General features: G+C 34.6%; 2 pseudogenes; both read right to left on the bottom strand.

The window, feature by feature from the left end:
* Window positions 1-11,249, bottom strand: part of LOC107024855 — a 13,202-nt pseudogene extending 1,953 nt beyond the window's left edge.
* Window positions 11,250-12,497: 1,248 nt separating this feature from the next.
* The window catches only part of LOC107024287, a 15,433-nt pseudogene continuing 13,576 nt past the window's right edge, over window positions 12,498-14,354 (bottom strand).

Below are 14,354 nucleotides of genomic sequence, written 5' to 3'. Positions count from 1 at the left end.
ACACACACACATTTAACTTCTTGGGAGTTTATCTAACCGACAACCATCACATAAGAGATAGAGTGATGATACAACGTTTTGCCACACGCTGCCAGGGTCGTCGCTATACCTTGCCATCGATGTAGAACCTGAACTGCCTAACGGATCCACTAGTTTATGCTGAAAAGCACTAAAAGAATCACCTAAAATGTATGACCCTTTTCTACCCATAGTGACTACATGGTTTATGGGGGGGCTGGGAGTTATCTGAACTCTCCCCCATGTTGGTGCTCAATACCAGTCCCAAAAATATCATTATATTAACTTTTATGTTTTTAAAATATACTAACTTCTGTGATTTGAGATTAGTGCTCAAAACATAACTCAAAGGTTATCTTGGAAATCTCAGTTTCCTCTCTTGCTTTAGTTAGAAAGCGATTAATCTTTTTTAAACTAGCCCGAAATTCCTATGGAAATCTCAGTTTCCGTTCTTAACTTAATTAAATGCGAAAAAATTTATAAGCTTTCAGGGAATACTTAGTTGCCTATAACTTTCGAGAGTTAAACTCAACTCTTTACTATTTGCTTAGCTTGAAACTCTTGACTTTAACTCGACTCTTAGGGAATACTTAGTTCCCTTATATTTCTTGAAGGGAAGAATTCAACTTTTACTCTTTACTCTGACTTGAAACTTGAGCCTTTAAACGAAGTTAAAACGTTTAACAAAAACTCTTGAAAATTTTAGAAACTTTACTTTTACTCGCTTCTTATCTTCCAACTTAATATTTTACTCCCTTAACTTTGATCTTAAATTTTATAGAATTGGATTATCGATTCAAGGTTATGATTTACGTTCTTTAGTGATTTCCTGGTGTTTAGAAATCATTTGAAGTAATTAGAATCACCAGAAGGTGTTAATGTACCTTAGAAGGACTTAAAAAGGTTAAACTACTCCCATCCGGGCGCACTGGTGGCGCATCACGCCAACCTCAATTGACTAAGGCCAATTCCTGACGCACAAGTGACGTGCTGCGCATAGAACCAATGACTGAGACTACTTTTTGGCACACTGCAGGCGTGATGCGCCTTGCTTGCCCAAGTGCGCCTGACTGATCTTTCAACTCGTTTTTCAATCTCTATACCTCCCTATTTCTTTTACCAAACATTTGGGACAATTGGTACCCTCAATTCCTGAATTCAACTCAAAAACAACCCAGAGAAACAGGAATAAACAAAAAATAGGTAGCCAACAATTCAATCAACAAGAATTCGACACTTTTCTTCGAGAAATTCACTTTTAACATGAAATCAACTCATAGATTTGATGAATTGAAATAAGTTGGTGTGTGGGTGAATTAACCCAATACTAAATATCTCACATACCTTGAAAGGGATTACCCCCGGCGAATTCCTTCGAAATCCCTTAGCATTCTTGGAGAAACCTTGTTCATTTTTCTTCTCCTTCTTCTCTTGTCTTTTCTCCCAAGCCTTAACCGTGAATTGATTTTGTAAAAACTGACTTAAGGCTTAATTTACTCCAAATAAACCCTTAAAATGAATTAGGAAATAAATGGGTGAAAAGACTAGTTCACCTTTACTTAAATCCAGAATCGGACTTTCCTTTCTTCAACAGCCCAGCTTCCGATAGGTATATCTCCCTCATACGATATCGAAATGCGCAAACTCGAAGGCATTGGAAATATATCCCCAAAATCTTTCCAACCATATCCATAACTACCTCTAACTCATCATGAGCTTGAAGTTATGGTCGATTGAAAATGATCAAAACTCACTTCATAAACTTAGAAAATTTTCCAGATTTTCCCCTTTCTTTCCAAAAGTGATTATTCTTAGTTTATTTGCTTATTCCTAGTTATTTCGAGTTACGAAATGTTACAAAAATCATAAAATAAAAATGAGAGAAAGCAAACCCACTATATTTTTTAGGCAAACAAAAGAAGTAGAGAATGAAGGTGTACCTTTTCCTTCATTCTTGTGTTGTAAGAACCAAACCTTTGTAGGGGAGAATCAACAGAACATTTTACCTTCCACCAAATCAAATGACACATCTGATTTTGGTGAAGCGGTAAACAAAAATATTTGCATAGTTGGTTGTAATTTCATAGATCCACCATGTGGACCATTTTATGTACGTGGAAACTAACAAAAGCTCACTACTCAAAATGGAAAATTACAATGTGTGCCATTTGTATGCTGAAGAAACTTACATATAATTTATTTAATAAAAAAAATTCGGGATTTAAAGGAAGCCCTCTTTTTTTTTCTTTATAAAGTTATTACCCTTCCTCGTCCAATTCATGTGGAGGTTGTTAATTGCTTTTGCAGTAACAAGGCACTCATAAAATAAAAATATAGGAACTTTAAATAAATTAATTGTGATACATAACTATAGTTTGATAATTACAAGTTGTAGCTATATTTTAAATGGAAATATTTGCATATTCGTTATTATATCATGAATATTATATGTGTATCATTACCGCTCTGCATTTCAAAAAAAATATCAAACAATGGATTCAGCTCTTTTGTATGTTTGTCGAACTTTCACGCATAATTGTATACTTGATTCTCATTGATTTGTATTTTTCATTTGCATTCATCTAGAAGGAAAACTTGCAAAATAGAGTATATGTAATTGTATAAATTCTCCATTAATAATTGAAGTTTCATTTGAACAGTTATTTTCAATTGTATTCTAATATGTCGAGAATTAACTAATTTTTATCTGTGATTGGATAATTACTCAATTGATAATTGAAGTTTTGGTTGAAGAATTTGTTTTCAATTGTATTTGAATTGATCGAAAGAGACCACTTGATATCTGCAATTTAAGTACGTAAATGTATAAAAGTAGAAATCAATTATATAATCTACCGAGGTTTATGTCAAATTGTATGTCCGCACTTATATAAATAAGTCCATAAATGATTGTATATAGACTTGTATGTTTTGTATATGTTTAATTTTATATTACTTGTCGAATCGTATTAGTCAGTGATTGTATGTGTATAGTTAGACTAGATGGGATTAGTGTTTGTATGTGTATAATTTATTGTTGGGTGTAAATTATGTGAAATGTTATTTGTATAAATTAAGTAATTATGTTTGTTGTTGTATAATTGACATAAATTTGATTTGTTTACTTGTATAATTTGATTGTTGACTTGTATATTTCGTATACATATAATTTTACATTATTTTCTTTGTGAAAAAGTTGTCAACTTAATGTCAATTAAAATTTAGTAATCTGTAAGATTTGAAAAACTAAAATGAGATCAATTCAAATTCAGAGAATAGAGGAGAAAATAATGGAAAGTGATTGAAGAGAGAATGGACCCATTTGTATATAAGGAAAATAGTGTTATACACTTACATATAAATAAGAACTAAAAACGTAATTATTGAGATTAAATGGTTGTGAGTGGTAATATGAATAAACACTAGCTACAGTAGCTAATTAAGCACTATAAATTTACAAAGCTACATAATTTTCACAATAACACACGCAGGCACGCACGCACGCGCACGCAAACATACATGCACGCGCGCGCACACACACGCACGCACGCATTCGCGCTCGCACACACACAGAAAGAGAGAGAGAGACATAAATAGTACTAATTAATGAGTTCATTAAATTCATTGAATGCGCGCCACACACACAGAAAGAGAGAGAGACATAAATAGTAGTAATTAATGAGTTCATTAAATTCATTTTACATTTTGGTCCTCTTAACCCTATTTATCCTCTAACGATTTATTTAAAGCTCTATGAAGAATGTGGAATTCTTATACGTCTTGTTCTAGTATGGAATCAACCAACTCCCCTTGACGTTTTCCTTATTATGAAAAAGTTAACTTTATTGTAAAAAAAGAAAAAAAAAGGTTTACATCTAATATCTACACAAAAATCAATAAATACATGGAGAATCTTAGTAGCTCAGTGATTAAGTTAACTTAACTTTGATATTGATGAAGAATCGATTCAGACAAAGAGATACTAAAGGTGAATTCTTAAGTCATATTATATAACCCCATAAGTCGACAATACCTCTCGATAGTAGGTGGTACACACCTAGCTACTAGTCATTAGCTAGAGGGTGATCAACCTATCTGAATCAAAAACAACCAAGAAAATTAAGGTTCCTCGAAAAAAATTAAATATTTAGTAGAAATAATGAATAAAATTGAGCGCCTTTCAAAGATATTCACCTAAAGCCTTGTAAATTGATCATGAAAAATTAAAGCAAGTCACGCTAATCCCTATCTTGAAATTTTTTTATTTATTTTTTCATTTCTCCTTTTCATGCCCAAAAAGTAATAATTAAACTGATAAATATAAGCGTAAGGCCTTCGATTTTACCCCTACATGACCTAAAATTGAGTACTTATATCTTCCAGACACTTAATTTTTTTCTTTTTAGGTTCTATAATTAGTTAAACACCATTATTTTAAATAAAACAGACAAAACATATATTAATACCTAAATTACATTTAATATCAACAAATATGTAAGTTAGCAACCGCATTTGAATTTTTGCACTTATGTACTCACTAAAAATTTTCTTCGATTTCTTTCTCCTCCCCATTTTACCCCTCTGTAATAAATACTTCATCCGTTCATATTATTTATCAAATCTTTTTCTTACATGTTTTTCAAAAAATCATAAATAATATTAAAAAATTATTTTATATATTCTGTTGCGAATTTTTAGAACTTTCTTTTTACAACATTTGTAGTTTAAAAATAATTAATTAGAGAAATTTCAATTAATTCTACTTTAATTTTATATATTAATAAATAATTTTTTTTAAAAAGAAATCTTAATAATATGAACGTATAATATATGACAAGGAGTGTACTTATTTCTTTTCAAATAAATAATGTGAACATGTAATATAAAATTAGAAGAATATTCATTTTTTCGATAAATAACGTAAACAAGTAATATGTAACTAAGGAAAATTCCTCGTTCTTTGGTAAATAATGTGGACAGGTAATATGTAACGAGGAGAGTACAATATTATATATATATATATATATATATATATATATAGACACACACGACAGAAGTACACATGCTAGCACAAGCCCAATATCTGTTATTATTTTTGTCTCACTTTATGCGACATAGATAAACTTTACAGAGTCAGTTAAATTTTAACTTCTTATAAAAATATTTTAAGTTGCTGACTATTGTAATTTATAGTATTTTTGATGTAATTTTTAAATAATATATAATACTTTCCTTATCCCAATAAATATATGTTGTACAAATAGAATTTCAAGTGTCAATCAAATTTTATTAATTATTGAGATATACAATACTTTTTATGTAGTTTTCAAATTAAATAATAAATGTTACTTATTTTGTCCTTTTTATGTGGCACAAATATATTGATTTTATGAATCCACCGTATTTTTATACCTTTTTAAAAAAAAAAATTTAAGTTGTCAATTATCCTGATTTATAATATTTCTTATGCAATTTTTAAATATATAAATAAATTTTAAAAAAAAGACAAACAAATTAAAACAAAAAACAATGTGTGTGTAGGTGTAGAACCACACAGGTGATGCAACCAAATTGACCATAAGGTGTAAGGGTGTGCATTAGTCAGTTGAGTTTTATGTATTATCGATTCGTTTTATCAATTTTTGATTTTTAAATAAGCTAAACCAATATAAACCAATAAGATATTCTTTTATCGATTTCGGCCATTAACAATTTGATTTTCAGTTTACCCAAGAAGAAAATGTTCATAAAATAAATATATGATTTCTTATTTTCCTAACAATTTTACATGATACAGTGAGACAATCAAAACAGTTGTAAATGCTTTGATATAGTGAAACCATAAATATAATGAGAAACTATATCAATAATAGTAAATGTAGTATGAATGCTACAATAACATGTTACAAGCAAAACATAATATGAAATTTCTTACGTGAAGTAGAAGTATTGTGACGTGTGAGGTGTGTAGACCATAGTGAAGAGTACTTATATAGTGTTTAGTTATATTAAATTATTAATGTTTAATATTTATGAACGGTATAGTAGTAACATACTATCGTCTTAAAGGATTATCGGTTTACCCAACTACATAATACTAAAACCGACACCAAATCGATAACCTGATAGATTTTTGGAAAAATATCTTAAATACAAAACTTTAAGTTCCTTATTGTCTATCTTTGCCAAATATCAAAACTTCAAGATACATAAATAAGATCTATAACCCACGTTCACCACTCCCTATTTCACTCTCTTTTTTTCTTGCTAAATTAGCTTCAAGATGTTATCAATTACAAATCAATATCCAAAATTGATTTTCAAAAAATTTCTCTCTTCGTTCACTGAGTTTCAAACTTCACCTTTTCCGTTCTCTCCTTTCAAACATTTGTCATTCAATTTTCATCTTCTTCCTTTCCTTTTAATTTTTTTTTCAGTTTTCTTCATGATACATATGGATCCAGATCCTACACAAAATCCTTCTAGTACTAATCGATCTTTATATGATTCTGATGATGAAAATTAGATTGAAAACAAATAAAAAAGTTTGCATTGTTGGGAATTAAACACACAACACACACAAATAATCTAGAGAAAAGAGAAACGGAACACAAACGGGACACACAAGAATTTAACGTGGTTCGGTTTCCCTACTCCACGACTGTAACAGGAGGATTTTTATTTCACTTGTGCTGCTCTTTGAAATTACAAATACAAGGATCATATTTATAGGAAAACCAAATGGTTAACCTAGGGTTTCAGTAATGGGTCGGGCCGGCTCACAAGCCTCCACAAAGCCCAACAATCTCCCACTTGGAGGCTTGAAGAATTTCAACTGTCATCCACTTAGAACACTTGTATGTCTAGTAATCTTTTTCAACTCTCTCCTGCTACAGCGGCCTTCTCATCAGTCAACTGAAAGGCCCGTTGAAGCTCCCCGAAGCTTCAACACATCAGTCACGGCTGAAACTGCCCTTGACTCGTCCTCGGTCCCTACCGGCTCCCACTTGAGACACGAACTGCCGGATCCTAGAACTCCCTGAGAACAAACACTCTCCATACTCAGCAAGATATTTTCTGGAGACGTATCAACAGCTGGAATACTGGTTCTCTTGACCCACTGTCTTCTAGGAGCCTTGGCTGAAGCACGGCCGGTGCTCCCACTGCCACAAACGCCTCTGACTGGTCTTCCTGAACCTTTCCTTGCTCGTTCATCCTGAATCTGACCTGTGGCTCTGGGTTTCTTTCTTGCAAAGACAACCTTCTTCTGCCCACGAGATTCTGTGAACCGGACTTTGTTTTTCTTCTGAACTGGGACGGTCACTCCCTCAGACGGTAATCCGACAATATACAACGATCCTCTTTTTGTTCCACGAGCCATGACAAGATTGCCCCTCACGACCTTCCACTGCCCATTTCCGAACTTCACATGATGTCCCTGTTCATCCAACTGCCTAACAGAAATCAAACTTTTCGTCAAGCTTGGAACAACTCTGACATCCTTCAAGGTCCAGAAACCGACTGGCGTCTTCAGCACCATGTCACCCATGCCCGTAACATCAAGAGCTCTATCGTCTGCAAGCCTTACCTTTCCAAAGTCTCCAATAACCAGATTCTGCAATGCTTCACTGCTGTGGGTAGCGTGAAAAGAAGCACCAGAATCCATGACCCAGGAATCCACATTGCTCTCCGCGCAACAGATAAACAAATCCTCGTTGACGCTGTCTTCTGCAATGTTGACTTGTTTGTCTTTCTGGCATTGATTCCTGAAATGCCCCACCTCCTTGCAGTTCCAACATGTTACACCTGAGCCATCCCGAGCCTTCGACTGACTCCTTCTTCGGTTCCTGCTCCCACTACCTCTGTTATTTCCTCTGCCTCTGACGACGTTTAGCATATCACCTGATGATTCTCCAGAACTCCTTCTTCTGACATCCTCGCCAAGAACGAGATCACGAATCTTCTCAAAGGTGAATCCATTAGGTCCCACTGAACTGGCAACTGCTGTAACCGTTCCGGACCAACTGTCAGGCAATGATGATAACAGTAGTAAAGCTTGAACTTCATCATCGAACTTAATGCCAACTGACAAAAGTCTGGCTAAGATCGAATTCAATGAGTTGATGTGCTCGGTAACTGAACTGCCTTCCTTCATCTTTGTGTTCACCAACTCTCTAATCAGAAAAATTTTGTTTGCTGCAGATGGCTTCTCGTACATGTTAGACAAGGCTTCCAAGATGCCTTTCGCTGTCTTCTCCTTAAGAATGTTGAACGCAACATTCTTGGTCAACGAGAGTCGGATAACTGACATAGCTTTCCGATCCAAAACTGCCCACTCTGCATCAGACAATTTTCCTTGCTTGTCACCCAACACTACGTCCAAATCTTTCTGAACCAGCAAATCTTCAATCTGCATCTTCCACCAACTGAAATCTGTACCATCGAACTTCTCAATTCGGAACTTCCCATCTTCTGCCATCTCAAAGGACTTCGGCAATTCCCTTAACGGCGTCTACAGACAGCGGGCGGCGATTTGGACGATGCTCACGATCTGGACGCTCGCGGCTGGATCTGAGGCTCCTCGACGCGGCGGCCAACGGAACGGCGCGACGGACAGCACACGGACGACGGCTGTTCGCACCCTGCGCGGTTCTCCTAGCCGGCTGCTGCTTGAGGTTACCCACACGATAACGGCGGCTACTCCTCCCTGCACACAGTTCTTCACACAAGAACCCTAGGTGACAATTTCTCACAGTTTGTGTTACAATGTTGTTGAAACCTCGCTCTGATACCAATTGTTGGGAATTAAACACACAACACACACAAATAATCTAGAGAAAAGAGAAACGGAACACAAACGGGACACACAAGAATTTAACGTGGTTCGGTTTCCCTACTCCACGACTGTAACAGGAGGATTTTTATTTCACTTGTGCTGCTCTTTGAAATTACAAATACAAGGATCATATTTATAGGAAAACCAAATGGTTAACCTAGGGTTTCAGTAATGGGTCGGGCCGGCTCACAAGCCTCCACAAAGCCCAACATGCATGACCCATTAAACATCAGGAATCAGTCGAACAAAGAGGTGACTTCATCTTCTAAACCAAATGTTGAAACAGCTCTCCAAAAAGGGGAAAGAAAAGCAGCACCCGCCGTTGCCCAACCTTCATTGTTTTAACGACGGGGTCTTGTCGTTATAGACAGGCCATTATATTGTCAAAAAGAAGGAATTGTGTTACATTTATAAAGGGGACTTCTTTTTATTACCAAAAGAATAGGTATGGACCTCTCTTGTTCATAAAGATATCAGTCCCTAATATCAACTCTATATAATTTCTTCAAGGATTTGTTCTTCTTGCATCCTTTGAACAGTTAACTATTGAGAAACTGCAAAAAAAAATAAATTAAATTGACATGATAGATATTTAAGTAAGTAAGGTGGGTAAGTTTTTGAAATTCGAGAGATGCACATTTTTACATAACGAAACTTATTATTGTGATTCATCAAATAGCATATAGTTCAAATAAAATGAATGTAATCCAGATGTAAGGAAATATTGAAGACCCGTGATGATATGTGAACACACAAGCCATAGATATGAAGGGTGTGACCAAGGAATTTCAACACAATTCATAGGCCCAAGGTTCAAATATCCTTGTACATGTTGTTCAAATATAATAGATATTTTATCCAAAACAATATGAGGCAAACCCAAGATTGAGATGAAGTAAACCAAAGACATACCTTTGAAGAAACTAAACATGACACATAAATCATTGACACTAGACATGTAGAACCAAATATCAATTTTCGAAACAGACTCAGATCTTCCTTTTCGTCCTTTTCACGAACATCAATTCCACTTCATCTGCTGCATGAATATCAATTTCCAAAACAATATGTAATCCCACCTAGAAAGGAATATAGCCAAATGCACAATTACTTCATGCACTATCCGCGGTGCATATAGCCACAAGCAAGACGTTGCTCCTGAACTTCTGTGATAACCAAAACATTGAAGTCTTTTGCTCATCCTTTCACGTGCAGAATTGCTATAAAAAGATTTTGTGCTTTTCAAGATAAATTATCACAGGGATTCCATCTTTATTAACATGTGTATAACAAACAGATTGGCCTAACAACTCTAAGTATAGTCCTCCAGCCACCTTTAGTGGGACCTCATATAAGAGGTGTTTTATGTTTTCACTCATTAGACGACCTTCATCTCTTAAAGCAACGCCAATATGGAATGTAACCACACAACATAACTGTGTCATGCATCTACAAAAGGATGCCCAAAAATCACATGGCACCGACACATAGGTCTAGTTGGACGCTCCCAGTAGGGACATACTAAATCCACAATAATGAACTCATTTTCATCATCAATAAGATAAAATTATTGGATGAACCATCGAGAATCTATTTGAATGGTTTGGGAAAATTCAGAAATCCTAGCCTAACCAATAGGCATTTAATGTCTCCTTCCTATCTTTCCAATTTATGAAGCTTCTATCTAGAAGAGCTTTTTTATCCATCTTGTCATCTGCAGGAAAAATATCCTGATCTCTCGACTCAACAAGAGAGGTAGAATCAAGTAAATCGTTCCGCTTTGCTCTTTGAACAGAAGCCTCAACAAATCTGCAATCATGCACCGGCCTTTTCACTATTTAGTATGTTTTTCAATAGGTGGTAAACAGAGGCGTGTCTGGGGGAGGGGGGGTCACCGGGTTCACGTGAACCATGGTCTCCTCCCGAAATCATATATATATTTTAAAAAATATTGAAATATAGATGTGTGAACCCACACTTCAAGTATCATATAATGTTATTATGACTGGGTGCACCTCTCTCCGCAAGGTTAGAAACTTAAGTTTTATATTAATCTTGTTTTATTTTTCTTTCTAAATTAGATAACACTTCTCTAAGTGGTAATTGGTATATAAGAATTAATTTTAGACCTATGATTTTAAAATTTTAATGGTTTTTATTACTAAAAACTTAAATGTCGAACCGATCAAATTTATATCATAGATCAACCTTTATATAATAGTGAACCCGTTATCTCAAAATCCTTGATATGCTGGTAAAGCTTTGGTAGAAACTTTGGTCCAAGTTTCCTACCTTCTCTAACAATCTCTAAAGCACAAATAAGTTGATTTGTCCACAACTCACACCCTGCCATGACATCCTGATGGTAGTGAACTCTATGCCTCTCTATCTTCATAGCCCTAATACCTTTCAAAAGTGAACCTCACTCATTATCTTGCATGCACAAAAACAACAAGAATTATAAATTCCAATTATGTCTTCTCAGCATAAGTGAGAAGCGAAATCAAAAACAAATGTCCCTACATTACATGAACAAAAAGTCTTCTAAATTCAACATCACCAATGTTCCTCAAGCCATGCTGATGTTTGGAGCCACCTGTCCGAACTATGGAAAGGGGATACAATCCAACTATTTCTGTTTGATTTAACTTAATATTTATATTCTCTATCCAAATATTAATTAATCAAAAGAACACGGATAGCAAAATGATACTCATAGGAAATAACAATCAATATTTGCATTAAAAAAAGGTGCACTACTAAAAAAAGGCCAAAAAGAGACCTAGAAAAGAGACCTCACGAGGTCTCTTTTCGGGAAAAAGAGACCGAAAAAGAGACCTCAACGGTAGGTCAGTAAAATGCAGGTCACTTTTTTACAGACACCTCATGAGGTCGCCAAACGGAGACCTCACGAGGTCACCAACAAATTATCTGATTTTTTTAAAAAAAGAGACCTCATGAGGTCACTATTGTATTATTTAATTTAATTTTATATTTTGTATATAGAGACCTCATGAGGTCACAATTTTATTATATTATTTAATTTTATATTTTAATAAAGAGACCTCATTAGGTCGCTAAGATATTATTTAATTTAATTTTATATTATTTTAAAGGAGAGACCTCATAAGGTCTCTTTTCTGCATTTACTTTTAGCGACCTCGTGAGGTCTCCATAATGAAATTTACGGAAAATATAATGCAGAATAGAGACCTCATGAGGTCTCTTTTCTGCATTTATAAAATATAAAATGTTAATTAGAGACCTGATGAGGTCTCTATTATGAAATAGCTGAAAAAAATTAATACAAAAGAGAGACCTCATGAGGTCTCTTTTCTGCATTTATAAAATCGAAAATGTTAAATAGAGACCTCATGAGGTCTCTATTATGAAATATCTGGAAAAATTAATGCAAAAAAGAGACCTCATGAGGTCTCTTTCATGAAATATCTGGAAAATTAATGCAAAAAAGAGACCTCATGAGGTCTCTTTTTCTGGAAAAAAACTGGCAGAAAATTATTATTTCTGCGGCGTCTCATCACCTGTCATTTTAACTCAGTACCCAAATCAAACTCAAAGAGCTTCAAAAACTCAATTGAAGCAATACATTTACTAAATATTCTCTTATCAACTCAATTGCAACTCACTTCAACATAATTATATATTAAACAAAAACCATGATATCCATAAGTTATATAATACATTCCAACGTTATCATGTATTCACAAAACAAATAATTCCCATCACAAAATTATAAAGTTAACAAAATGATCCATAAGTTAACTATCACAAGTCTAAACTTCACTAATGTGGTAGTGTGTTTGCCACATAATCATCACTTTCTTCATCACTTTCTTCATCACTACTAGTCTCATGGGTCATATTTCTTTGTTGACCATACATTGGATATTGAGTAGGTTGAGATTGAGGAGGTCGAGGAGGGAAAGTGACATCACCAGAACAAGGGGGAATCCCTCCTGAGGCAAGTAATGCATCGAATTGAGCCTTAAGACCCGCAAACTGTAATTCCAACCGCCTTTCCCTAGCCCGTGATTCTTCGGCTTGGCTAGATAGCTCAACAATCTTTTTCTCCATACCCAAATTTTTCTTCATTGATTCATCATGATTTGAACTATTTAGGCCTTCAAACTCAGAAGAAAATTCACGAAAGGTTTTATGCGGCATTCCATATGCATACCCATATCTACTCGGCCCACAAGTCAAGTCTAACCAAACTCTCTCATCCTGTTCTTGAGTAAGTGGCATACCTCGATTTTCTTCCGGCAGAGTTTGTTGTAAATCCTCCAAAGCTTGAAGATATCGATTCTAAATTGAATGTTATCATATGAGAATATAAATTTAGAAAATAAGTAATTATTTTTTAAAATAAGAGGCTTACATAGGTCACTTCAGCTCGCGGTTCAACCCACACGTTTGGATCTTCAGGATTTTTCTTCTTTCTAATATGTGTTGCCTTAAATGCCTCAGCTTGAGTTATCGGTCTTCCTAGTTCCTTTTCCTACATAAAATAATAAAGGTATAATCAAGAGTAATTAAATATTAATACATAAAATATATAAACACAAAGAAAAATGATACACACCAATTTCCTCCTCACACTTCCTTGACTTTGAGCCCCACTTGTGTGTAGAGAACCACCCTTAGTAGATGATCTTGCCTTTTTACCGATCTAACTCATCTGCTTAAATCTTGGATTATATTTCCAATGCACGAGTAATTTTGCCCAATCCTCCGGTAGAACCCAGCTAGGTTTGTTATTATCTCTACGAGCTTTATTAAACAAAGTAGCAAGAGTATGCGTAGCTTTCTTGTGAAAGTTTGCACAAATTTTGGCCTCATGTTCCGAACGCCAAGCACATTTTTTCTACAATCAAAGCATAAATTATTTTATTTGATAAGTATTAATGAAGACAAGTATTTTATTTGATAAGTATTTTTTTTTTTCCTGAATTGCTGTCTTTCTTATTCAAACTTTTCACAAGTCAACATACAGGTAAAAATGCCTCTTAAATGAAAAATCTAAAATCAGAAAATTTTCTTCCACCATAAAAAACTTATGGTGCCAGCGCTATTCAGAAATATGAATGCACCTGCGATTATAGTGACAGAAAGTCAAGGCATGACTCTCTCAAGATGCATCAAAGTCAAACCTAAACAAAGAGATCATCAGGAAGAACCAAATATTCCTTGCAATTACAAAAAAGAAAAAGGAAAAAGACAATTGCACCAAGAAGTTTGGACATTGCAACAGAAGAAACAAAAAAGTGGTGCATGATGCAGGTTAAGATCAAGTTCTATACTTCCAAGCATAACAAATAAACAAAGCTTTCAACCATCAATACAACCTCCCCAAATAAGATGACGACCCCTCACAAATTTTCGATATTCATGTTCTAATACCACATTCATAATGACATGGTAGACACTACAACTTTATAAATCCAGGAAACATGAATTAGGAATAAACATGCTTCCAACG

This window comes from Solanum pennellii, chromosome 7 (genome assembly GCF_001406875.1).
Source record: "Solanum pennellii chromosome 7, SPENNV200".
NCBI classification, from domain to species: Eukaryota; Viridiplantae; Streptophyta; class Magnoliopsida; order Solanales; family Solanaceae; genus Solanum; species Solanum pennellii.
Note: the sequence above shows the minus strand (reverse complement) of the source record. Positions and strands in the feature narration are given on the sequence as shown.